We start from the raw sequence: 26,551 nt of genomic DNA, 5'->3' as shown, positions 1-26,551 counted from the left end.
CCGGCATCGTCGCCGGTCTGCCTCGTCGGAGTGGATTCGGGTCCTTGCCGATGAAAGGGCTCCGTTTTTATATCTTTCTTCAAGTTTTGTTAGGGTATGTGTCCTACTCAGGAGGGCGAAACGGCAACGGCTCCTTGAAGATGGAATAAGATCCCTCCCGCCTAGCCTCCGTTCCGGTGGTGCGTTTAGCGCCGTTGATGGGCATGTGGAGATGTGTCTCTGAAGGATCTATCATTGGTGGACTTGCCCGGGTCTGGTAGCTGTTCGTCTATATTCGTGTGTCTTCAGGTTGGATCCTTCTGATATACGCTACTCTCCATCGCCGGCGGTTGCTATTCTTGTGTGTTGGTCCTATGGAGTCTTAGCGTGACAATTTTTCAACTGTCTACTAAAACAAGTTTTGCCCGACTTCGACGAGGTCGGCGCGATGACAGCGGCGCGTGGTCTACGTATTTTGATGTAATTTTTATTATTTCTATTGTTCGTTGTACTACCATAATTGGAAATGAATACTTTTTCTGTTCCTAAATATTTGTCTTTTTAGAGATTTCAAATGAACTACCATGTACGGATGTATATAGATATATTATAGAGTGTAGATTCACTTATTTTGCTCCGTACGTAATTACGTGTTGAAATCACTAGAACTAGAAAGACAAATATTTAGGAACTGACAGAGTAGATGGTAAGTTTTCACGTAAACAAAACAGGAGTACAGTATAGATATATGAATATAGAAAGATTTAGGAATACTTAAATACCTTATTAGGGAAGATACCAGCACTGAGATCACGAGTGGAAATTGGAGGAAAGGATGCATCATGTACCTTCCCTCGGACGCCTCGTCCGTCCACCAGACGGCTACATGGCCGGCACGGTTACAAATAACTTCCACCCATAAAACAATCCCAATCCCGTCTCGATCGTCTTCCTGCCCGCCATCTCTGCCGCCGCGGCCACCAAACCCTAGCCCGCCCCCGCCACACCACGACAGCCCGCGCGCCCTACGCCGCCGCGGCAATGTTCTACTCCCACTCCGTCCTGGCTCGGAAGAGCCCGCTGGGCACGGTGTGGATCGCCGCGCACCTGGAGCGCAAGGCCGTCAACCGGACGCAGATCGACGGCGTCGACGTCCCCTCCTACGCCGAGTCCATAATGGACCCCGAGGTGCCCATCGCGCTCCGGCTGTCGGCGCACCTCCTCCTGGGCCTCGTCCGCATCTACTCGTGGAAGGTGAACCACCTCTTCCAGGACTGCAACCGCATGCTGAGCGCCATCAGAACCGCCGCCGCCTTGGCCCCCGCTCGGCCGGACATCGACCTGCCGCCCGACACCGACCGCGACCCCTTCGCGGCCATCTCGCTGCCGGCGACCTTCAGCCTGGACGACTGGAACCTGGACGACGCGATCCTTCTGATTGAGTCTCCGGACAACCACCGGAGGGCTGCCGATGAGATCACCTTGCCTGGAGAACAGTATGTGATGGCCACCCTTGATGAGGACGGGCCGTCTCCTGCCTGTCGATCCTTGCGCTTTGAGCCTGACTGCCTGAGCCACAAGAGGAGGGGACAATATTCCCCCCGTTTCCAGAGGATGCAGTTTCTGTAGATCTTCCACCCCGGGACAGTTTTCATACCAATGGGCACCAAGATTTGCCGGAAATATTGCGCCGAGCGCCCGAGAGTGTGACAAGGATTACTGATGACACTGGCACTGACCCCATGGACGAAGATCCGTCGCCTTTCATGGAGAAGGTTACCACGCCACTGGCAATATGCTCATCTTTGTCCCCTGTTAGAGGATCGTCTTTGCCTGGGAAATCCATTCCAGATCTACCAACAGGTGTCAGCCATGATCCTATTCCTATGGAAGAAGATGAAGAACCAGTCGGCACTGGAACCCTGGTACCAGCTGCAGCATTTATCCTTGAACCATCTCCGCCTCCAGTTCAAGGTAACAAGAGAAAGAGAGCGCAGAATAATGCACAAGAGAACCCGAGAATCGACGAAATAGTAGTGCTCTCCAACGACGATATGAGGTCGCAAGTCGATGGCGATGACTTGCAAAGGCTGGTCCGCAGGAGGAAGCCACTGCCCCCATACAGCACTGGATACGTGGAGATTCAACAGGATAAGGCAAAAGGACAGCTTACTCTCTGAACCTTTGGTACAAGGAATGTGCACCGACCTTCAGAAAGCTTGCGAGAGGAACTACCCTCGTGTGAGTGACTCTGATGCTGATGCTGATGCTGCAAACATTGGTGACGGGGATGCACCTCCAAGAACTGCAGATACACATGAGCCTGAGCCTCACGTGACCCCAATGTCTTCACAGGAGCCTGAGCCTCACGTCACCCCAATGTCTCCACCAAACGGAGAAGCGACGCCATTTGATCATTCGGCAGTTGAGAACCCTCGGTTCTCCTCCCCGCAAATGGATCTATTTACAGTAAGAGAAGAAGATGACAGTCCTTTCATCAAAACCCCACGGTCTGGACTTGGAGGAACTAGTGCTACCGCTACTGGCAGCTATGCAACACCTGGACAAAACACCCGTGAATCTGATCCTAACGGGTCTCAGTTCCCTTTCGGCGACGACTACCTCGATGAAGACATGCCAGAGATTCCAGGCCTCATGAACACCCCTAGCGTGGCATCTAGTGCGGATACCGGTGCCACAGGACTGAGCAGCATGTCTAGTAGGACAAGGGCTGCCGCCAAGTTCTACAAAGGCATGATGTCCTCAGCCACATCAGAGGACCAGCAGCGAGGGAAATTCAGTTTGAGCATAATCTTGGACGGGAGGACAAGGAAGCAAGCTGCGAGCATGTTCTTCGAGACGTTGGCCCTGAAGAGTTACGATTATATTGACGTGTGTCAGGAAGAGGCGTATGGTGACATTTCAGTTTCAGTTAGACCCTCGCTCTCGAGCGCCAAACTTTGAATACCTAAATTGGTTTATCGTAAGTTTAGTGTTTCGATATACCGTAACAGTGTCTTAGGCATACGGCATACCAGTGTGTGGATATTGCCATGTTATTTACACCTTATCCTAATCTTCCTGTAATATTTGTTGTGTATCTCCATTTGTGTCGATTCTGGCAAAGCTAGTGTGAATGGTGCTGAAGGTGTTTGTCTTGCATTTAGTTTTATCCTGAGCACCAGCAGACAACAATGGGTCAGTTCACTTCAAAGTGGGAAACGACACATTAGAAAAAGATACATGTAGAGCGGGTAATCAGCAACCCGGCATGATCAGAGAGTGAGCTGGGGCAAAGGGTTTATGAAAAAAAATTAGGGCAATGCATTTATTTTTTATTTTTCGACATCTGGATGGGTATTCCTAGCGCTCTCTAGATATGGTTTTCACTACATGATAGTCAGAAACTTCAGAAAAAATCATATATGTATTTCAAGTCGTCCACCCAAATAATAAGATGGATTTGATTCGATAAAGTAAAATGTCCGGGTGAGAACCCTGCATCGACTATGTCGACGTCTATGGACGTCTTCCTTGCAGGAGGTGCCGTTGTGGAGCTCCAGCACCTACAATACCTTGCTTTGTGGTCTCCGGCTGAAAACCTAAGATCGGGCTTGCCGGATCGGATGGCGGTGTTGTGTCCTCGACAACACTACCTCCTTGGAGGCGTCATCTTGGAGACCCAAACGACGGCTTCAGTTGCTGCGTCTGGTTGAGGGTGGTTCGCGTGGTGGTGGTGGTGGTGGTGTGGCCTGCTTAGGACTGAGGGTAGTGTGTTCTTCTTCAGGTGTTTCTCTTCGGCTGTCCTACATGTGGTCTCTGGCCTGCTACTATGCATGCTCAAGACCCTATTCTGTTGAGGCGAGCCTCGAGCTCTTGGTCTCATCTTGGTTCACCTTTGCTCAATGACGACGCAATGACGCCTCCCCGACTTGCTAATCGTCTTGAACTTCCGTGGCGGAGCTCTTAGTCAAGGTTCGTGTTAAGCGTTGGCACTCGTTGATTGTGGATGCTCCTTTGTTGTGCTGTGGGGTTTGATACGCACGCCGGTGCGGTGTGTTTGGCTGCTTGTAGAGTCTTGGTATTGTGATCCCTCGACGCACCCCTCATCTACCTGGTCCTGTTAGTTTGCTAGCTAGGTCTTGCCTTTATGTTGGGCGTCATGTTCCTCTCCTTTTCTTGCAACACTTGTTACTTGTCTGGTTTTCGGCTCGGTTTTTCTCATAAACGGGGTCAATTTATTAAGGTTTTTGATCTGGTTTTCCTTATAAACTGGATCACTCTCCTGGCATTATGGCCACTTTGAGCAATATATTCAGGTGAAGGGACTCCTCCCCCGGTGATTCTAAAAAAAATGCTTTCCCCTTGCAACCCAAAAAGGAAATAGCATGAAGTGGAGCCAGCGCAGATCATGACCATACACCTGGTCGAGAAATAACCACACTCGTGTTGGGTTGCTGCCATGGTATTCATCTCAGGATTCTTGATCTTGGACATTTTGTTTGCGCAGAAAAGGGAGCTTTATTTAAAAATCGTCAGCAATTGCTGTTGAGATACAGTGTGGTGACTGAAAAACTAAGAGTTTGCACTTCGAGTAGTCGAGCAAAATTTGCTAACCCATATGTAGCCCTATTTGTTCAATCTTGTTTAGTAGCCGCTCCTGGTATTACTCTGAAACAACCTCTTCAGTTCTCTGATGATGAAACTGGCCGGCCTGCGACCTATTCAGCTCTGTACTTTGTAATGCTTGCAATAGCACAGTGGTGTCAGATTGCAGAACCAGCGTTGACTGATGTGCTGCAAGGCAAGCTAAATACCCTCCATAACTGACAGGCCTCCAGCTTCGAACGCATCAGTACAATGGCCAAGGAAACGCCATGCCGCCACCAGCACTTCCCCATCTCCAGCACCCCGTTTTCCTTTCAGGGATATCCCTTCCATCCTGTTGCCGGATGGTGAATAGTGACTCTTCATAGTGACTTCGGCTTGCCTTCTCTAAATGAAGAGATGATCTCTTACACTAGTACAGACGGTGCCTATTCACTCGGACCTCCAATCGCACGGATATTCAAGCGCAAGGTCATCAACAGGGCGCAGATTAATGGCGTCGATGCCCCTTCCTACGCCGCGTCCATAATGGACCCTGAGGTCCCCATCGCGCTCACGCTATCAGCGCACCTCCTCCTGGGGCTCGTCTACATCTACTTTTTCTTGGACAATGCTAAAACTCAGCCAACAAATGTCTCCCCTCCGCCGCATGACATGTGCATGTTTCCCTGCTGGGTGCCCCCCATTGTTGCCTCTTCCAACCTTATCTATTCACCTCTTCTCTGCACATTCCTTCTCTCTTTCCCGTTCTCCATCTCTGTTCGCCAAGCCGAATAAGCAGAGAGGCCTCTCATGGCGACCACCACACCCGCTCATGTGAATCGAGACTCGGGAGGTCGAAGCCGACCATCTCATTGTTGCAAGTAGGTGTTGTCGCTAGCGATGCTGCAAGCCAATGTCAGGTCGTCGTGTCGGGGGTTGCAGCAGTGTCCAAGATGATGCACGGCGACAACTACAACCTCGGTGATGCTGCGACGGCCGCAATGACGAAGATGCTGAAATGCTGAATGGCATCGACTGCAACAATGTCTATGTTCCACTCTGCGATGGAGGCCACCACGAGCGAGGATGTTGCGATGGCGAGACGGTGGTGCTGGCGGGAAATTCTTCTGGGAGAGAACAAAGCGAACAACGCGACGCGTAGCATCGGTCTTGTTTTTCTTTTTCTTTTTTGTTTCATATAAATTGGTCAGTATTATTATCATTACTACCAAATCTGACTCTTGTACTACACAAACCGATTACGCCGTCACACGCGGCACTGAACCCGGTGGCATGCATGTTCGGGTGCCGAGGAGCGCGCGCGCTTTCCCCCCGAAGCAATTCCAATCGCATCTCATCTCCACGCCCTCTCTGCCGCATTTCCCCCGCCGCAACCAAGCCCTAGCCCGACGCCGAGCCCCCCATCTCTATGACTCTATCCCTCCCCACAGCTAAAATGTTTAACTCCGATTGGGTCCTTGCTCGGAGGAGCCCGCTGGGCGCGGTATGGATCGCCGCGGACCTCGAGCGCAAGCAGGACGTCAACACGACGCAGATCGACGGCGTCAACACCCCGTCCTACACCGTGTGCGTCGTGTCCCCCGAGCTCCCGATCGCGCTGAGGCGATCTGGGCATCTCCTCCTAGGGCTCGTACGGATCTACTCATGGAAGGTGAACCACCTGTGCGGTCGTGGAACCTCTGATCAGAGTCAGATCACCCTGCGTGAAGAAGAGTATGTGACGGTCACTCTTGACGAGGATGGACGAGCAGAGCCAACATATCTTGATGAGGATGCAAGTGATGACCCCATGGACGAAGATCCGTCGCCGCCATTCATAGGAAAGGTTACCCCGCCACCGGAGATGTACTCGCCTTTATACCCTGTTATATGTAGAGGGTCTTTGCTTGGGGCATCCATTCCCAACGCACCAAGAGGCCATGGTCCTAGTCCTACTGAAGATGAAGAACCAGCAGGTGGCACTGGAATCTCGGTACTGGCATTTACCCTTGAACCGTCAGTAGTTCAAGATAACAAGCGAAAGAGAAGGCAGAATGTACAAGAGAAGAACAAGACGAGACCCGTACTCGACGATGAAGAAACGCTCTCCCTTGCCTATATGGCAAAACAAATCGATGTTGATGAGCTAGGTAAGCTGGTCCGCAGGAAGAAGGTAGCACCCCTTACAGCACTAGATTTGTGGAGATTCAACATGATGAGCCAAAAGGACATCCTCTTCTCCGAACCTTTGGTGCAAGGAATGTGTAGTGATCTTCATAAAGCTTGCAAGGTAACATCTCCACCTCACCTGCAAGATAACAGGAGAAAGAGAACGCCGAGTGTGATACAGAAGAAGAGAGGAATCATACTCGACGATGAAGAAATGCTCTCCATTGCCTATATGGCGAAACAAATTGATGGCGATGAGCTAGGTGAGCTGGTCTGCACGAAGAAGATAGCACCCCTTACAGCACTGGAAATGTGGAGATTCAACATGATGAGCCAAAAGGACAGTTTCTTCTCCGAACCTTTGGTGCAAGGAATGTGTGCTGACCTCCATAAAAGCTTGCTCGGGGGCCTACCCTCGTTTGAGTGACTCTGATGCTGACTCTGCCCATGTTGCCAAAAATGTTTGTCACGAGGATGCAAATGCTGGTGACGTGGATGCACCTCTAGGAAATGCAGATGCACAGGAGACTGAACCTTGCTTCACTGGAAATGGAGGAGCATCACCATTTGGTTTGGCACCCGAGTCCATCGGCTCTCTCCGCAAAAGTATCTCCAGTAAAAGAAGATGTGATGATTCTCCTTTCACAACCCCAGGTGGAACAGGAACCACCTAGTATATGCCGTAATCATGTTGTGACTCTCCTAGTCTTTGTCCTCAGCCACCACTGACTGCAGCTGCTCCGCGCTGCCCTTTCTAGGATAAGAATAAGAGGATTTCTTCCTTTTTAGGATGATCCATGTCAACGCGAAGCTCATCTTATGTTATTTTTCTCGATTGATTTTTTGCTGTTTTGCCGTGGTGCCTATGGGCAAAGTATAAGAAAATCGGATGGAATGGGGAAAATCATATATTGAATCTGATTAACGTGCCTTGCATTTAGTTTAGATGTGTTTTGAACTTTTGACCATGGGTTGCAAGTATAATTGGGAAACAACAAGCTGAGGAGATCCCATTTGATGAAACAATAGCATCATGGTATTGAAGTGAAGCTGACTCAATACGATTGATGCTAGGAGAAATAGCAAGCTTTTCTAGACCAAAATGGTAAGATTTAGGTTATATATGCTAAGTGCTAACTCTAGCGCTGACTCGTTAGATGTAGTTTTTCTTGTTCTAAAAAAGACCCTGATGGGAAACTAGGCATACGATCAGTCTAGAGAGTGTCTTTTTCTTGACATGTTCCTGGTTTGACTGCCCTTTGTATAACTATGCGTTGAGTTGCTTAAAGATGATGTATGTTGCCCCACTTTTAGTTAGATGTCAGAAGAATATCATTCCAATGATAATGGTGTGTTGATGTATATATGTTCATACAGTTTAGTCACTCCCACAGTTCCATGTATAATAAGTATGTAACAAATCTAGTAATGTTCCAAAGAACGGCACCACATCATGCTGCACTTCTCTCAAGTACAACATCAACCCTTTCACAACCATTCTTTGACGTATTGGCAAAAGAATCAGAAACTTCACATTATTCTCTGAAATCAGAAGCAAGAATTGCAAACCCCGGCTGTCCAGCATCTAGCCACACACTGACACACATGAGAGTGACAATATCACATAAATAACTCTGTTACAGAAGTTGAAACTACTACCTCTGTTCCTAAATATAGGACGTTTTACAAACAAAGGATGTAAGAGAAAACTATACGGTACCCAGTTTGTCATGATACAGCTGATAGGAAGAAGGCAAAGACAATCATGGCCCAAGCCTAAATGAGACGCTTGCTAAGCAAACATGATGTGTGTCCCCATTCCGCTGCTTCCGCTACTCAATGATAGAAACCTTTGGTCCGGAGTTACTGGGACATCTAATCATTTTGTTCGTTTTCAGGCTTCACTTCTTCATCAGTTCAGTGCCTACTCCACCTAGTCATAAACACTAGTTTCATTTTGATGCTTCTCTTCAGCAGTTCAATATCTGCTCCCCTTGCTCATGATCGTTAACTATTACTCCCTCCGTTCCAAAATAGATGACCCAAAAGTTAGTACAAAGTTCGGTCATCTATTTTGGAATGGAGGGAGTACTGTATTTGGCAAGAACATGACAGCAAAATCTTAGCTGGTTAACATAATCGGGAATGAGCAGGAGTTGCATATTAGTGGCAGAATGTTTAATATCAACCATGTTCACCTCGCTCACAACACGTTCATTCCCCTGGTCGCTCAGTTCACAGTTGTTGCCCGGTGCGGTTTGAACGGTTGACCATTCACTTTTACGGAAAATGCAAAATTTTCAGAAAAAAGGAATTAAAAAAAGTTCATGAATTTGAAAAACTTCACAACTTCAGAAAACAGTTAACGCAGTTTGTGAAAAGTTCACAAGATTTAGAAAAGGTTCATCAAGTTGGAAAAAGCACAAATTTTCGAAAAGTTCAGTAAATGCAGAAAAAAATCGTGAATTTGAATAAAATAAAAAATTGTAAAAAATCACGAATTTTAAAATTTTCACCAATTTTAGACAGGTTCATGGATTAGAAAAAACCTTAATTTGAAAATTATTCATGAATTTGAAAAAATATGTTGCGAATTTGGAAACATTCACAAACTTTATAAATTATAAATTAGTAAGAAAAAAGAAAAGGAAAGGGAAAAATAACTAAAACTAAACAAAAACCGGTGACACACGAAAACCATAAGAACCCAGCACAAACAAAACCCGAAGGGAATCTTCTGGAAGGTTCACCAAATGGGGCCAACCCTATTCGGCGGTGCAGGCGCCGGTTAAGGGCAATTTTCCTAACCGGCGCCGGCAGCCGCGTTAGGTGGGCTGGCCCATTCATCTGTTTCAGTATGTATGTATTTGTTTTCTTCTGTTTTCTAAAAACGCAAAAGAATTGCTTGCGGAGCGGAATGCACTAACCACCCCACCACTCAACTTCATCTGATATATTTCAAATTCCACATTCTTTTATAACTTTTACTTTCCTTTCCTTCTTTCCTTTTTCCTTTTCTTTTTCCTGGTTTGATGAACTTTTTCTGCGTAATTGATGAACTTTTCTCTAAAAGTTGATGAATTATTTTTCAAATTTCAATGAACATTTTTCATATTCAATGAACTTTTTTAGAAGTCGATGAACTTTCTCTCTTCAAACCGATGAACTATTTTCATTTTTTGATGATTTTTTTTCCAATTCGATGAACTTTTTCCAAATTTGTGAACTTTTTTTCAAAATCGGTGAACTAATTTTCAAAGTCGATGAACTTTTTGTCAAAATCGATGAACCTTTTTCAATATTGATGATTTCTTTTTCGAAATTTATGAACTTTTTTCACATTTGCATAAACTTTTTTCATAACCGATGAACCATTTTTAAGTTTGTGAACGTTTCTTAAAAAATGATGAAGTTTTTTAAAGTTTGTGAGCTTTTTCTTCTAAAATGATGAACTTTTGCCGCGAAGTCGATGAACTTTTTCAAATTCACGTTTAAAAAAATCTAAGTTATAGCGGACACACTTGTTCTTATAGAGTGAAACAATCACAATTCTTCAACGGTTCTAGTGGTTAGCCCAGCTTTAATAACGATGGGGCAATCCGAGTTCGAATCCTGGTGCAGACGTTTTTTCATTTTTCTGGTGTTTTGTTCGCTGGGCTTTTCTTTTGCGGGCTGGCCCAATAAAGAGGGGAACTCCCCCAAACCGGTGATGGGAGTATGTGATTTGGGCCGGCCTAGTTGCTAGCCATAAGGAACAAAGGGGCTGCTCCAGTTACCGGCAACAATGTAACTGCGGTTAAAGCGCTAAATAGGCATCGAGCTCGAGGACTCTCCTCCGAAACTGACTTGGGCTCCATTTCATCAATCGGTCGGCGTTTAAAAGTGATCCAGTTTTCACTATGCCGCAGCAGGCCAACCCTATTTGACGCGTAGGTTGCTGATTAGCGATCACGCGTGCACCTCCCTGCTCCCACTAGGAACTCAGTTTGGGCTAGCCCAACTAGCTCCTTCCCCGTATTGGGGAGGTTATAGAACCTTCCCAGAAAGGTTTTTTTTTCTTTTTCGTGTGTGTTTATCCATTCGGTTTTTCTGTTTTTTCATTTTTGTTTTTTCCTTTATTTTTAATTTCGTTTTTTTCTTTTTGTTTTTGTTTTCCCGTGTTTTTCCTTTCATTTAATTTTCCTTTCTTTTTCATGTTTCTTTTTACCTTTTACCTTTTTGTTTTGTGATCATGTTTTTCAAATTTGTGAACATTTTCTTGAAATTAAGAACATATTTTGAAGTCATTAGCTTTCTCCGAATTAACAAAGATTTTTACCAAATCATGAACACTTTTTACAAATTTGAGACAAAAAGAACAATCTTGAAATCAAGTGCATATTTTGAACTAATTAGCATTGAACAATTTTTTATCAAACAAATTGCACAATTTTTTAAATTCATGGATTGTTTTGGAACCAATGAACATTTTTTTTAAATTCATGAACATTTTTTATTTGAAAAACATTTTTTGAAATGCATGAACAGTTTTTAATCAGCAAACATTTTATGAATTGAAGACCTTTTTTCTAAATAACAAATAATTTTGTATTTTTGTGAACATTTTTTACATTCACGGACATATTTTTATATTCATGAATATTTTTCATATACCCGAACTTTTTTTAAATCATGGTTATCATTAAATATACGGGACTCTTTTTTGAACTCGCAAACATTTTTTCTGAATCCTTGAACATTTTATGATTTCTTAAACATTTTCCGAAATCCATTTTCAAAATTTTTGATTTTTCTTAAAAATCGTGTATTATTTTAGAGAAGAAAAAAGGCAAAAAAACGAAAAAAAAATTAGGGGTATCTCGCCCCGCGCATGGACCGGCCCAAAAGTGTGCGCGTTTCCCCTCCCCAACGTTGCATTTATGGGTTGTTGTTCTACAAGTTGAGTTTCAAGCCTTGGTGTGTACACGCCTTCTGCAGCGACTCGGGAAATTATACTGCACGTGCGTGAATTGCGTCGATACTATTTGGGGCTTTATGTGCCACTCTTAGTACTATCCACAAACCAGCACACCCCTTCAATCGCTTCATTCATTTAAAGGTTGGCCTATCGAGTATACTTTGCAATCTGGTCAGGACCTCTTCCTTCTTATTTTGGGAAGCTTCCTTCTGGCCCGGTTTTGGGAAGCTTGTGAGCCCTATGTTTTCATTTCTATTGTTTTACCCGATTTTTTTAGTTTATACTTTTTCGTATTCCTTTTTCTGTTGTCCTTTTCATTTTATTTTTCATATTTATTTCTTTTTCCCCTTTTCTCATATACATGAACTTTTTCAAATTCGAAAATTTCTTGAAATTCATGAACGTTTTTCCTTAACTTCTTTCCAATTCATGAACCTTTTTTATTTTTTGTGAATGTTTTCTTTGAATTCATGAACCTTTTTAAAGTTTGTTAACCTTTTCCACTCAAATACTTGAACTTTTTTCAAATGCATGATTTTTGTTAATCCATAGCTTTTTCTTAGTTTTTGTGAACTATTTTTCAAATGAGCGAACTTTTTTAGAATCATTAACTTTTAAAATTAATGATATTTTTTGTGTGTGTTTTTGCATTAACTTTTTTCAATTGCATGAACCTTTTTTTCATTTTTGTGAACTTTTCTGATAAGTCAACGATCGACAGAGGTCGGTCAAATGTGAATCGACCAAGCCGAGTGAACCAGGGCAATAAAAACCGAGCGAACCAGGTTGCCTTTTTTGAGCGACCGAGTTCTCCTAGCAGCGTTCGCAACTTCTAATTTGGGTGTGCTCATGAGGGTACGTACGTGAGCGCCAGATCACTTTGACTGATGCAGAAGGCACCGATTAGGAGCATTCCTTGAATTGACCATATACTCACTGGGAAGGATTAATTTATTGGTACTGGGCTATAAGGTATCTGTTGAGGAACGTAGTAATTTCAAAAAAAAATCTACACACACGCAAGATCATGGTGATGCATAGCAACAAGAGAGGAGAGTGTTGTCTATGTACCCTCGTAAACCGAAAGCGGAAGCGTTAGCATAACGCGGTTGATGTAGTCGTACGTCTTCGCGGCCCGACCGGTCAAGCACCGAAACTACGGCACCTCCGAGTTCTAGTACACGTTTAGCTCGATGACGATCCCCGGACTCCGATCCAGCAGAATGTCGGGGAAGAGTTCCGTTAGCACGACGGCGTGGTGACGATCTTGATGTTCTACCGTCGCAGGGCTTCTCCTAAGCACCGCTACAATATTATCGAGGATTATGGTGGAGGGGGGCACCGCACACGGCTAAGAGATCAATGATCAATTGTTGTGTCTATGGGGTGCCCCCTTGCCCCCGTATATAAAGGAGCAAGGGGGGAGGCGGCCGGCCTAGGAGGAGGGCGCGCCAAGGGGGGAGTCCTACTCCCACCGGGAGTAGGACTCCTCCTTTCCTTGTTGGAGTAGGAGAGAAGGAAAGAGGGGGAGAGGAACAAGGAAAAGTGGGTTGCATCCCTTGTCCAATTCGGACCAGAGGGGGGGCGGGCGCCTCCTTCCTTTTGGCCTCTCTCCTCTATTCCCGTATGGCCCAATAAGGCCCATATACTCCTCGGCGAATTCTCGTAACTCTCCGGTACTCCGAAAAATACCCGAATCACTCGGAACCTTTCCGATGTCCAAATATAGTCGTCCAATATATCGATCTTTACGTCTCGACCATTTCGAGACTCCTCGTCATGTCCCCGATCTTATCCGGGACTCCGAACTCCTTCGGTACATCTAAACTCATAAACTCATAATATAACTGTCATCGAAACCTTAAGCATGCGGACCCTACGGGTTCGAGAACAATGTAGACATGACCGAGACACGTCTCCGGTCAATAACCAATAGCGGAACCTGGATGCTCATATTGGCTCCCACATATTCTACGAAGATGTTTATCGGTCAGACCACATAACAACATACGTTGTTCTCTTTGTCATCGGTATGTTACTTGCCCGAGATTTGATCGTCGGTATCTCAATACCTAGTTCAATCTCGTTACCGGTAAGTCTCTTTACTCATTCTGTAATACATCATCCCACAACTAACTCATTAATTGCAATGCTTGCAAGGCTTAAGTGATGTGCATTACCGAGAGGGCCCAGAGATACCTCTCCGACAGTCGGAGTGACAAATCCTAATCTCGAAATACGCCAACCCAACAAGTACTTCCGGAGACACCTGTAGAGCACCTTTATAATCACCCAGTTACGTTGTGACGTTTGGTAGCACACAAAGTGTTCCTCCGGTAAACGGGAGTTGCATAATCTCATAGTCATAGGAACATGTATAAGTTATGAAGAAAGCAATAGCAACAAACTAAATGATCAAGTGCTATGCTAACGGAATGGGTCAAGTCAATCACATCATTCTCCTAATGATGTGATCCCGTTAATCAAATGACAACTCATGTCTATGGTTAGGAAACATAACCATCTTTGATCAACGAGCTAGTCAAGTAGAGGCATACTAGTGACACTCTGTTTGTCTATGTATTCACACATGTATTATGTTTCCGGTTAATACAATTCTAGCATGAATAATAAACATTTATCATGATATAAGGAAATAAATAATAACTTTATCACTGCCTCTATGGCATATTTCCTTCAGTCTCCCACTTGCACTAGAGTCAATAATCTAGTTCACATCACCATGTGATTTAATACCAATAGTTCACATCACCATGTGATTAACACCCATAGTTCACATCGACATGTGACCAACACCCAAAGGGTTTACAAGAGTCAATAATCTAGTTCACATCGCTATGTGATTAACACCCAAAGAGTACTAAGGTGTGATCATATTTTGCTTGTGAGAGAAGTTTAGTCAACGGGTCTGCCATGTTCAGATCCCTACGTATTTTGCAAATTTCTATGTCAACAATGCTCTGCACAGAGCTACTCTAGCTAATTGCTCCCACTTTCAATATGTATCCAGATTGAGACTTAGAGTCATCTGGATTAGTGTCAAAACTTGCATCGACGTAACCCTTTATGACTGTCACCTCCATAATCAAGAAACATATCCTTATTCCACTAAGGATAATTTTGACCAATGTCCAGTGATCTACTCCTAGATCACTATTGTACTCCCTTGTCAAACTCAGGGAAGGGTATACAATAGGTCTGGTACACAGCATGGCATACTTTATAGAACATATGGCTGATGCATAGGGAATGACTTTCATTCTCTCTCTATCTTCTGTCGTGGTCGGGCTTTGAGTCTTACTCAATTTCACACCTTGTAACACAGGCAAGAACTCTTTCTTTGACTGTTCCATTTTGAACTACTTCAAAAACTTGTCAAGGTATGTACTCATTGAAAACTTATCAAGCGTCTTGATCTATCTCAATAGATCTTGATGCTCAATATGTAAGCAGCTTCACCGAGGTCTTTCTTTGAAAAACTTCTTTCAAACACTCCTTTATGCTTTGCAGAATAATTCTACATTATTTCCGATCAACAATATGTCATACACATATACTTATCAGAAATGTTGTAGTGCTCCCACTCACTTTCTTGTAAATACAGGCTTCACTGCAAGTCTGTATAAAACTATATGCTTTGATCAACTTATCAAAGCGTATATTCCAACTCCGAGATGCTTGCACTAGTCCATAAATGGATTGTTAGAGCTTGCATATTTTGTTAGTACCTTTAGGAGTGACAAAACCTTCTATTTGCATCATATACAACTCTTCTTTAATAAATCCATTAAAGAATGCAGTTTTGTTTATCCATTTGCCAGATTTCATAAAATGCGGTAATTGCTAACATGATTCGGACAGACTTAAGCATAGATACGAGTGAGAAACTCTCATCGTAGTCAACACCTTGGACTTGTCGAAAACCTTTTTGCGACAATTCTAGCTTTGTAGATAGTAACACTACTATTAGCGTCCGTCTTCCTCTTGAAGATCCATTTAATCTCAATGGCTCGTCGATCATTGGGCAAGTCAATCAAAGTCCATAATTTGTTCTCATACATGGATCTCATCTCAGATTTCATGGCCTCAAGCCATTTAACGGAATATGGGCTCATCATCGCTTCCTCATAGTTCGTAGGCTCGTCATGGTCAAGTAACATGACCTCCAGAACAGGATTACCGTACCACTCTGGTGCGGATCTCACTCTGGTTTACCTACGAGGTTCGGTAGTAACTTGATCTGAAGTTACATGATCATCATCATTAGCTTCCTCACTAATCGGTGTAGTAGTCACAGGAACAGATTTGTGTGATGAATTATTTTCCAATAAGGGAGCAGGTACAGTTACCTCATCAAGTTCTACTTTCCTCCCACTCACTTTTTTCGAGAGAAACTCTTTTTCTAGAAAGGATCCATTTAAAGCAACGAATATATTGCCTTCGGATCTGTGATAGAAGGTGTACCCAACATTTTCTTTTGGGTATCATATGAAGACGCACTTCTCCGATTTGGGTTAGAGCTTATCAGGTTGAAACTTTTTCACATAAGCATTGCAACCTCAAACTTTAAGAAACGACAGCTTAGGTTTCTTGCCAAACCATAGTTCATACGGTGTCGTCTCAACGGATTTAGATGGTGCCCTATTTAACGTGAATGCAGCTGTCTCTAATGCATAACCCCAAAACGATAGTGGTAGATCGGTAAGAGACATCATAGATCGCACCATATCTAATAAAGTATGGTTATGACGTTCGGACACACCATTACACTATGGTGTTCCAGGTGGCGTGAGTAGTGAAACTATTTCACATTTGTTTTTAACTGAAGGCCAAACTCGTAACTCAAATATTTTACTTCTGCGATCATATCGTAGAAACTTTTATTTTTGTTACGATGATTCTCCACTTCACTCTGAAATTCTTTGAACTTTTCAAATGTTTCAGACTTGTGTTTCATCAAGTAGATATACTCATATCTGCTCAAATCATCTGTGAAGATCAGAAAATAATGATACCTGCCACGAGCCTCAATATTCATCGGACCACATACATCAGTATGTATGATTTTCAACAAATTTGTTGCTCGCTCCATTGTTCCGGAGAACGGAGTCTTAGTCATCTTGCCCATGAGGCATGGTTCGCAAGCATCAACTGATTCATAATCAAGTGATTCCAAAAGCCCATCAGCATGGATTTTCTTCATGCGCTTTACACCAATATGACCTAAACGGCAGTGCCACAAATAAGTTGCACCATCATTATTAACTTTGCATCTTTTGGTTTTAATATTATGAATATGTGTATCACTACGATCGAGATCCAACGAACCATTTTCATTGGGTGTGTAACCATACAAGGTTTTATTCATGTAAACAGAACAACAATTTATTCTCTTACTTAAATGAATAACCGTATTGCAATAAACATGATCAAATCATATTCATGCTCAACGCAAACACCAAATAACACTTATTTAGGTTCAACACTAATCCCAAAAGTATAGGGAGTGTGCGATGATGATCATATCAATCTTGGAACCACTTCCAACACACATCGTCACTTCACCCTTAACTAGTCTATGTTCATTCTGCAACTCCCGTTTCGAGTTACTACTCTTAGCAACTGAACCAGTATCAAATACCGAGGGGTTGCTACGAACACTAGTAAAATACACATCAATAATCTGTATATCAAATATACCTTTGTTCACTTTGCCATCCTTCTTATCCGCCAAATACTTGGGGCAGTTCCGCTTCCAGTGACCAGTCCCTTTGCAGTAGAAGCACTTAGTCTCAGGCTTAGGACCAGACTTGGGCTTCTTCACTTGAGCAGCAACTTGCTTGCCGTTCTTCTTGAAGTTCCCCTTCTTCCCTTTGCCCTTTTCTTGAAACTAGTGGTCTTGTCTACCATCAACACTTGATATTTTTCTTGATTTCTACCTTCATCGATTTTAGCATTACGAAGAGCTTGGGAATCGTTTCCGTTATCCCTTGCATATCATAGTTCATTACGAAGTTCTACTAACTTGGTGATGGTGACTAGAGAATTCTGTCAATCACTATTTTATCTGGAAGATTAACTCCCACTTGATTCAAGTGATTGTAGTACCTAGACAATCTGAGCACATGCTCACTGCTTGAGCTATTCTCCTCCATCTTTTAGCTATAGAACTTGTTGGAGACTTCATATCTCTCAACTCGGGTATTTGCTTGAAATATTAACTTCAACTCCTGGAACATCTCATATGGTCCATGACGTTCAAAACGTCTTTGAAGTGCCGATTCTAGGCCGTTTAAGTATGGTGCACTAAACTATCAAGTAGTCATCATATTGAGCTAGCCAAATGTTCATAACATCTGCATCTGCTCCTGCAATAGGTTTGTCACCTAGCGGTGCATCAAAGACATAATTCTTCTGTGAAGCAATGAGGATAAATCTCAGATCACGGATCCAATTCGCATCATTGCTACTAACATCTTTCAACTTAGTTTTCTCTAGGAACATATAAAAAAACAGGGGAGCTAAACGCGAGCTATTGATCTACAACATAGATATGCTAATACTACCAGGACTAAGTTCATGATAAATTAAAGTTCAATTAATCATATTACTTAAGAACTCCCACTTAGATAGACATCTCTCTAATCCTCTAAGTGATCACGTGATCCAAATTAACTAAACCATGTCCGATCATCACGTGAGATGGAGTAGTTTCAATGGTGAACATCACTATGTTGATCATATCTACTATATGATTCACGCTCGACCTTTCGGTCTCCGTGTTCCGAGGCCATATCTGTTATATGCTAGGCTCGTCAAGTTTAACCTGAGTATTCCGCATGTGCAACTGTTTTGCACCCGTTGTATTTGAACGTAGAGCCTATCACACCCGATCATCACGTGGTGTCTCAGCACAAAGAACTTTCACAGCGGTGCATACTCAGGGAGAACACTTATACTTTGATAATTTATTAAGGGATCATCTTATAATGCTACCGTCAATCAAAGCAAGATAAGATGCATAAAAGATAAACATCACATGCAATCAATATAAGTGATATGATATGGCCATCACCATCTTGTACTTGTGATCTCCATCTCCGAAGTACCGTCATGATCACCATCGTCACCGGCGCGACACCTTGATCTCCATCGTAGCATCGTTGTCGTCTCGCAATCTTATGCTTCCATGACTATCGCTACCGCTTAGTGATAAAGTAAAGCATTACAGCGCGATTGCATTGCATACAATAAAGCGACAACCATATGGCTCCTGCCAGTTGCCGATAACTCGGTTACAAAACATAATCATCTCATACAATAAAATTTAGCATCATGTCTTGAGCATATCACATCACAACATGCCCTGCAAACACAAGTTAGATGTTCTCTACTTTGTTGTTGCAAGTTTTACGTGGCTACTACGGGCTTAGCAAGAACCGTTCTTACCTACGCATCAAAACCATAACGATAGTTTGTCAAGTTGGTGTTGTTTTAACCTTCGCAAGGACCGGACGTAGCCACACTCGGTTCAACTAAAGTTGGAGAAACTGACACCCGCTAGTCACCTGTGTGCATAGCACGGCGGTAAAACCTGTCTCGCGTAAGCGTACGCGTAATGTCGGTCCGGGCCGCTTCATCCAACAATACCGCCGAACCAAAGTGTGACATGCTGGTAAGCAGTATGACTTATATCACCCACAACTCACTTGTGTTCTACTCGTGCATATTACATCAACGCATAAAACCTGGCTCTGATACCACTGTTGGGGAACGTAGTAAATTCAAAAAAATTTCCTATGCACACGCAAGATCATGGTGATGCATAGCAACAAGGGAGGAGAGTGTTGTCTACGTACCCTCGTAGACCAAAAGCAGAAGCGTTAGCACAACGCGGTTGATGTAGTCGTACGTCTTCACAGCCCGACCAATCAAGCACCGAAACTACGGCACCTCCGAGTTCTAGCACACGTTTAGCTCGATGACGATCCCCGGACTCCGATCCAGCAGAATGTCGGGGAAGAGTTCCGTTAGCACGACGGCGTGGTGACGATCTTGATGTTCTACCGTCGCAGGGCTTCTCCTAAGCACCGCTACAATATTATCGAGGATTATGGTGGAGGGGGGCACCGCACACGGCTAAGAGATCAATGATCAATTGTTGTGTCTATGGGGTGCCCCCTTGCCCCCGTATATAAAGGAGCAAGGGGGGAGGCGGCCGGCCTAGGAGGAGGGCGTGCCAAGGGGGGAGTCCTACTCCCACTGGGCGTAGGACTCCTCCTTCCCTTGTCGGAGTAGGAGAGAAGGAAAGAGGGGGAGAGGAACAAGGAAAAGTGGGTTGCACCCCTTGTCCAATTCGGACCAGAGGGGGGCGCGCGCCTCCTTCCTTTTGGCCTCTCTCCTCTATTCCCGTATGGCCCAATAAGGCCCATATACTCCCCGGCGAATTCCCGTAACTCTCCGGTACTCCGAAAAATACCCGAATCACTCGGAACCTTTCCGATGTCCGAATATAGTCGTCCAATATATTGATCTTTACGTCTCGACCATTTCGAGACTCTTCGTCATGTCCCCGATCTCATCCGGGACTCCGAACTCCTTCGATACATCAAAACTCATAAACTCATAATATAACTGTCATCGAAACCTTAAGCGTGCGGACCCTACGGGTTCGAGAACAATGTAGACATGACCGAGACACGTCTCCGGTCAATAACCAATAGCGGAACCTGGATGCTCATATTGGCTCCCACATATTCTATGAAGATCTTTATCGGTCAGACCACATAACAACATACGTTGTTCCCTTTGTCATCGGTATGTTACTTGCCCGAGATTTGATCGTCGGTATCTCAATACCTAGTTCAATCTCGTTATCGGCAAGTCTCTTTACTCATTCCGTAATACATCATCCCGCAACTAACTCATTAATTGCAATGCTTGCAAGGCTTAAGTGATGTGCATTACCGAGAGGGCCCAGAGATACCTCTCCGACAGTCGGAGTGACAAATCCTAATCTCGAAATACGCCAACCCAACAAGTACTTCCGGAGACACCTGTAGAGCACCTTTATAATCACCCAGTTATGTTGTGACGTTTGGTAGCACACAAAGTGTTCCTCCAGTAAACGGGAGTTGCATAATCTCATAGGCATAGGAACATGTATAAGTTATGAAGAAAGCAATAGCAACAAACTAAACGATCAAGTGCTATGCTAACGGAATGGGTCAAGTCAATCACATCATTCTCCTAATGATGTGATCCCGTTAATCAAATGACAACTCATGTCTATGGTTAGGAAACATAACCATCTTTGATCAACGAGCTAGTCAAGTAGAGGCATACTAGTGACACTCTGTTTGTCTATGTATTCACACATGTATTATGTTTCCGGTTAATACAATTCTAGCATGAATAATAAACATTTATCATGATATAAGGAAATAAATAATAACTTTATCATTTCCTCTAGGCCATATTTCCTTCAGTATCCTCTCAATACGAGATAGGTGATGTGCTACGGGATGTGCTTGTGACACAAAGGGGATTTTGTCTAGTGCGAGAGCAGCACATTGCACAATGACGTTTGTGGCGCCAACGTCTGACCCTGATGAGTTTGGGTCACATCGTCGGTTCCTTGTCGACATCTGGCACTGGAACAAGAACATCGACGGGATGGTTGCGTGGCGTTGATGAGTTTGGGTCACATCGGCAGATCCTCGTTGGCATCTAGCACTGGAGCAGCAACTCCAACAGTATGGGTATGTTTCAGTGTGCCTCACACCAGTGTGGAGTGGCAGTAGTTAGATCCCAAGACATGGGTGGCCCCTCATGTATGTGCCATGGTCTAAGTGGGAAGACAAGCCGCTAATATGCTAGTGCATATGTGGCTTGGCACGGTGTGCTAGAGGACGCGACTATTGAATGGCCCTTCGTCAAGATGTTGATTGAAACACTTCTTCACGTTCGAAGTGAGAACTTTTGTTACGGTCTTTATTGATCGTGATGAATAGTAGCTGACTTGGGTTGTTACTTTGTTGAAGACATTATCTACTTGTTGTTGTGCTGGCCTTTGTCGATGGTACCAAGATATAAATCCTTGTTCATGTTGTCTCCGACCGGACATGCAAACGATGGCGCAGGGAGGTTTAATCCTTCTTAAAGGTATTGATTTGGAAGAAGTCGTCTTACTCATACTCCCTCCTTTCCAAATTACTTGTCTTAGATTTATGTAGATGCAGATGTCTAGACACAACACAAAGGTAATATATGTTAATTTCATATCTTAAAATGGTTTGAGATTTGTTACTTTTGTTTTGTACTATATTTAATAAGAATGATCGTGTGCGTTGCAACTATCCTTTTCGTGGGAAAGAATTTGGATTGGTGGATGTCTAACAGAGCTTTGAGTATCGCACGCAGAGCTGACCAAACGGGCCGACCCGATCCATTTTAATCGTGCCTGGCACGGCCCGACACGCCATGGCACGATTATTAGTCGGGCTGTGCCGTGTCGGCCCGTGTGCTGCCTACTCCAGCCAAGGTACGACCCAGGAGCTATGCGGACCGCCTCGACGGCACGCCAGTGTTGGAAATATGCCCTAGAGGCAATAATAAAAGCATTATTATTATATTTCCTTGTTCATGATAATTGTCTTTATTCATGTTATAATTGTGTTATCCGGAAATCATAATACATGTGTGAATAATAGACACCAACATGTCCCTAGTAAGCCTCTAGTTGACTAGCTCGTTGATCAACGGATAGTCATGGTTTCCTGACTATGGACATTGGATGTCATTGATAACGAGATCACATCATTAGGAGAATGATGTGATGGACAAGACCCAATCCTAAACATAGCACAAGATCGTATAGTTCGTTTGCTAGAGTTTTCCAATGTCAAGTATCTTTTCCTTAGACCATGAGATCGTGTAACTCCCGGATACCGTAGGAGTGCTTTGGGTGTGCCAAACGTCACAACGTAACTGGGTGACTATAAAGGTATACTACGGGTATCTCCGAAAGTGTCTGTTTTGTTGACACGGATCAAGACTGGGATTTGTCACTCCGTATAAAGGAGAGGTATCACTGGGCCCACTCGGTAATGCATCATCATTATGAGCTCAAAGTGACCAAGTGTCTGGTCACGGGATCATGCATTACGGTACGAGTAAAGTGACTTGCCGGTAACGAGATTGAACGAGGTATTGGGATACCGACGATCGAATCTCGGGCAAGTAACATACCGATTGACGAAGGGAATCGTATATGGGGTTGCTTGAATCCTTGACATAGTGGTTCATCCGATGAGATCCTCGAGGAGCATGTGGGAGCCAACATGGGTATCCAGATCCCGCTGTTGGTTATTGACCAGAGAGCGATCTCGGTCATGTCTACATGTCTCCCGAACCCGTAGGGTCTACACACTTAAGGTTCGGTGACGCTAGGGTTGTAGGGATATGTATATGCAGTAACCCGAATGTTGTTCAGAGTCCCGTATGAGATCCCGGATGTCACGAGGAGTTCCGGAATGGTCCGGAGGTAAAGAATTATATATAGGAAGTGCTATTTCGGGCATCGGGACAAGTTTCGGGGTCACCGGTATTGTACCGGGACCACCGGAAGGGTCCCGGGGGTCCACCGGGTGGGGCCACCTGCCTCGGGGGGCCACATGGGCTGTAGGGGGTGCGCCTTGGCCTATATGGGCCAAGGGCACCAGCCCCAAGAGGCCCATGCGCCTAGGGTTCAAGAAGGGAAGAGTCCCAAAGGGGGAAGGCACCTCCTATGTGCCTTGGGGAGGAGGGATTCCTCCCCTTGGCCGCAACCCCCTAGGAGATTGGATCTCCTAGGGCCGCCCCCCCCCCCCCTTGGCCCTCCTATATATAGTGGGGAGATGGAGGACTTCTTACCCCATGCCTTTGGTGCCTCCCTCTCCCTCTCCAACACCTCCTCCTTCTCCATAGTGCTTGGCGAAGCCCTGCCGGAGTACTGCAGCTCCATCACCACCACGCCGTCGTGCTGCTGCTGGAGCCATCTTCCTCAACCTCTCCTTCCCCCTTGCTGGATCAAGAAGGAGGAGACGTTACGCTGACCGTACGTGTGTTGAACGCGGAGGTGCCGTCCGTTCGGCGCTAGGATCTCCGGTGATTTGGATCACGTCGAGTACGCCTTCCTCATCCCCGTTCTTTGAACGCTTCCGCGCGTGATCTACAAAGGCATGTAGATTCAATCCAATCACTCGTTGCTAGATGAACTCATAGATGGATCTTGGTGAAACCGTAGGAATTTTTTTTGTTTTTTGCAACGTTCCCCAACAGTGGCATCATGAGCTAGGTCTATGCGTAGTTCTCTTGCACGAGTAGAACACAATTTGTTGTGGGCGTTGATGTTGTCAACTTTCTTGCCGCTACTAGTCTTATCTTGCTTCAACGGTATTGTGGGATGAAGCGGCCCGGACCAACCTTACACGTATGCTTACGTGAGACCGGTTCCACCGACTAACATGCACAAGTTGCATAAGGTGGCTGGCGGGTGTCTGTCTCTCCTACTTTAGTTGGAGCGGATTCGATGAAAAGGGTCCTTATGAAGGGTAAATAGAAGTTGACAAATCACGTTGTGGCTTTCACGTAGGTAAGAAAACATTCTTGCTAGAACCCTATTTCAGCCACGTAAAACTTGCAACAACAATTAGAGGACGTCTAACTTGTTTTTGCAGCAAGTGCTTTGTGATATGATATGGCCAAAGTTGTGATGAATGATGAATGATCTACATGTAATGTATGAGATGTTCATGCTATTGTAATAGGAACCACGACTTGCATGTCGATGAGTATGACAACCGGCAGGAGCCATAGGAGTTGTCTTTATTTTTTGTATGACCTGCGTGTCATTGAGAAACGCCATGTAAATTACTTTACTTTATTGCTAAACGCGTTAGCCATAGTAGTAGAAGTAATAGTTGGCGAGCAACTTCATGGAGACACAATGATGGAGATCATGATGATGGAGATCATGGTGTCATGCCGGTGACAAGATGATCATGGAGCCCCAAGATGGAGATCAAAGGAGCTATGTGATATTGGCCATATCATGTCACTATTATTATTTGTTTGCATGTGATGTTTATCATGTTTTTGCATCTTGTTTGCTTAGAACGACGGTAGTAAATAAGACGATCCCTCATAATAATTTCAAGAAAGTGTTCCCCCTAACTGTGCACCGTTGCGACAGTTCGTTGTTTCGAAGCACCACGTGATGATCGGGTGTGATAGATTCTAACGTTCACATACAACGCGTGTAAGACAGATTTACACATGCAAAACACTTAGGTTGACTTGACGAGCCTAGCATGTACAGACATGGCCTCGGAACACAGAAGACCGAAAGGTCGAGCATGAGTCGTATAGAAGATACGATCAACATGAAGATGTTCACCGACGTTGACTAGTCCGTCTCACATGATGATCGGACACGGCCTAGTTAACTCGGATCATGTTATACTTAGATTACAGGAGGGATGTCTATCTAAGTGGGAGTTCATTGAATAATTTGATTAGATGAACTTAATTATCATGAACTTAGTCTAAAATCTTTACAATATGTCTTATAGATCAAATGGCCAATGTAGTCCTCAACTTCAATGCGTTCCTAGAGAAAACCAAGCTGAAAGACAATGGCAGCAACTACACGGACTGGGTCCGGAACCTGAGGATCATCCTCATAGCTGCCAAGAAAGATTATGTCCTACAAGCACCGCTAGGTGATGCACCTGTTCTCCCTGCAGAACAAGACGTTATGAACGCTTGGCAGGCACGTACCGATGACTACTCCCTCGTTCAGTGCGGCATGCTTTACAGCTTAGAGCCGGAGCTCCAAAAGCGTTTTGAGAGACACGGAGCATATGAGATGTTCGAAGAGCTGAAAATGGTTTTCCAAGCTCATGCCCGGGTCGAGAGATATGAAGTCTCCGACAAATTCTTCAGCTGTAAGATGGAGGAAAATAGTTCTGTCAGTGAGCACATACTCACAATGTCTGGGTTACATAACCGCTTGACTCAGCTGGGAGTTAATCTCCCGGATGACGCGGTCATTGACAGAATCCTTCAGTCGCTTCCACCGAGCTACAAGAGCTTTGTGATGAACTTCAATATGCAGGGGATGGAAAAGACCATTCCTGAAGTATTTGCAATGCTGAAATCAGCAGAGGTAGAAGTCAAAAAGGAACATCAAGTGTTGATGGTGAATAAAACCACTAAGTTCAAGAAAGGCAAGGGTAAGAAAACCTTCAAGAAAGACGGCAAGGGAGTTGCCGCGCCCGGCAAGCAAGCTGCCGGGAAGAAGCCAAAGAATGGACCCAAGCCCAAGACTGAGTGCTTTTATTGCAAGGAAAGTGGTCACTGGAAGCGGAACTGCCCTAAATACTTAGCGGACAAGAAGGCCGGCAAAACAAAAGGTATATGTGATATACATGTAATTGATGTGTACCTTACCAGTACTCGTAGTAGCTCCTGGGTATTTGATACCGGTGCAGTTGCTCACATTTGTAACTCAAAGCAGGAGCTGCGGAATAAGCGGAGACTGGCGAAGGACAAGGTGACGATGCACGTCGGGAATGGTTCCAAGGTCGATGTGATCGCCGTCGGCACGCTACCTCTACATTTACCTACGGGATTAGTTTTGAACCTCAATAATTGTTATTTAGTGCCAAGTTTGAGCATGAACATTGTATCAGGATCTCGTTTAATACGAGATGGCTACTCATTTAAATCCGAGAATAATGGTTGTTCTATTTATATGAGAGATATGTTTTATGGTCATGCTCCGATGGTAAA

The 26,551-nt window shown here is 44.4% G+C and overlaps 1 pseudogene; it reads left to right on the top strand.

Moving 5' to 3' along the window:
* Positions 1–919: 919 nt before the first annotated feature.
* LOC123107423 (sister chromatid cohesion 1 protein 3-like) lies at positions 920–2,958 on the top strand (annotated as a pseudogene).
* Positions 2,959–26,551: the final 23,593 nt, after the last annotated feature.

Source organism: Triticum aestivum, chromosome 5A, assembly GCF_018294505.1.
Source record: "Triticum aestivum cultivar Chinese Spring chromosome 5A, IWGSC CS RefSeq v2.1, whole genome shotgun sequence".
In the NCBI taxonomy this organism is placed as follows: Eukaryota; Viridiplantae; Streptophyta; class Magnoliopsida; order Poales; family Poaceae; genus Triticum; species Triticum aestivum.
This window is presented reverse-complemented; position numbering and strand designations above follow the sequence as displayed.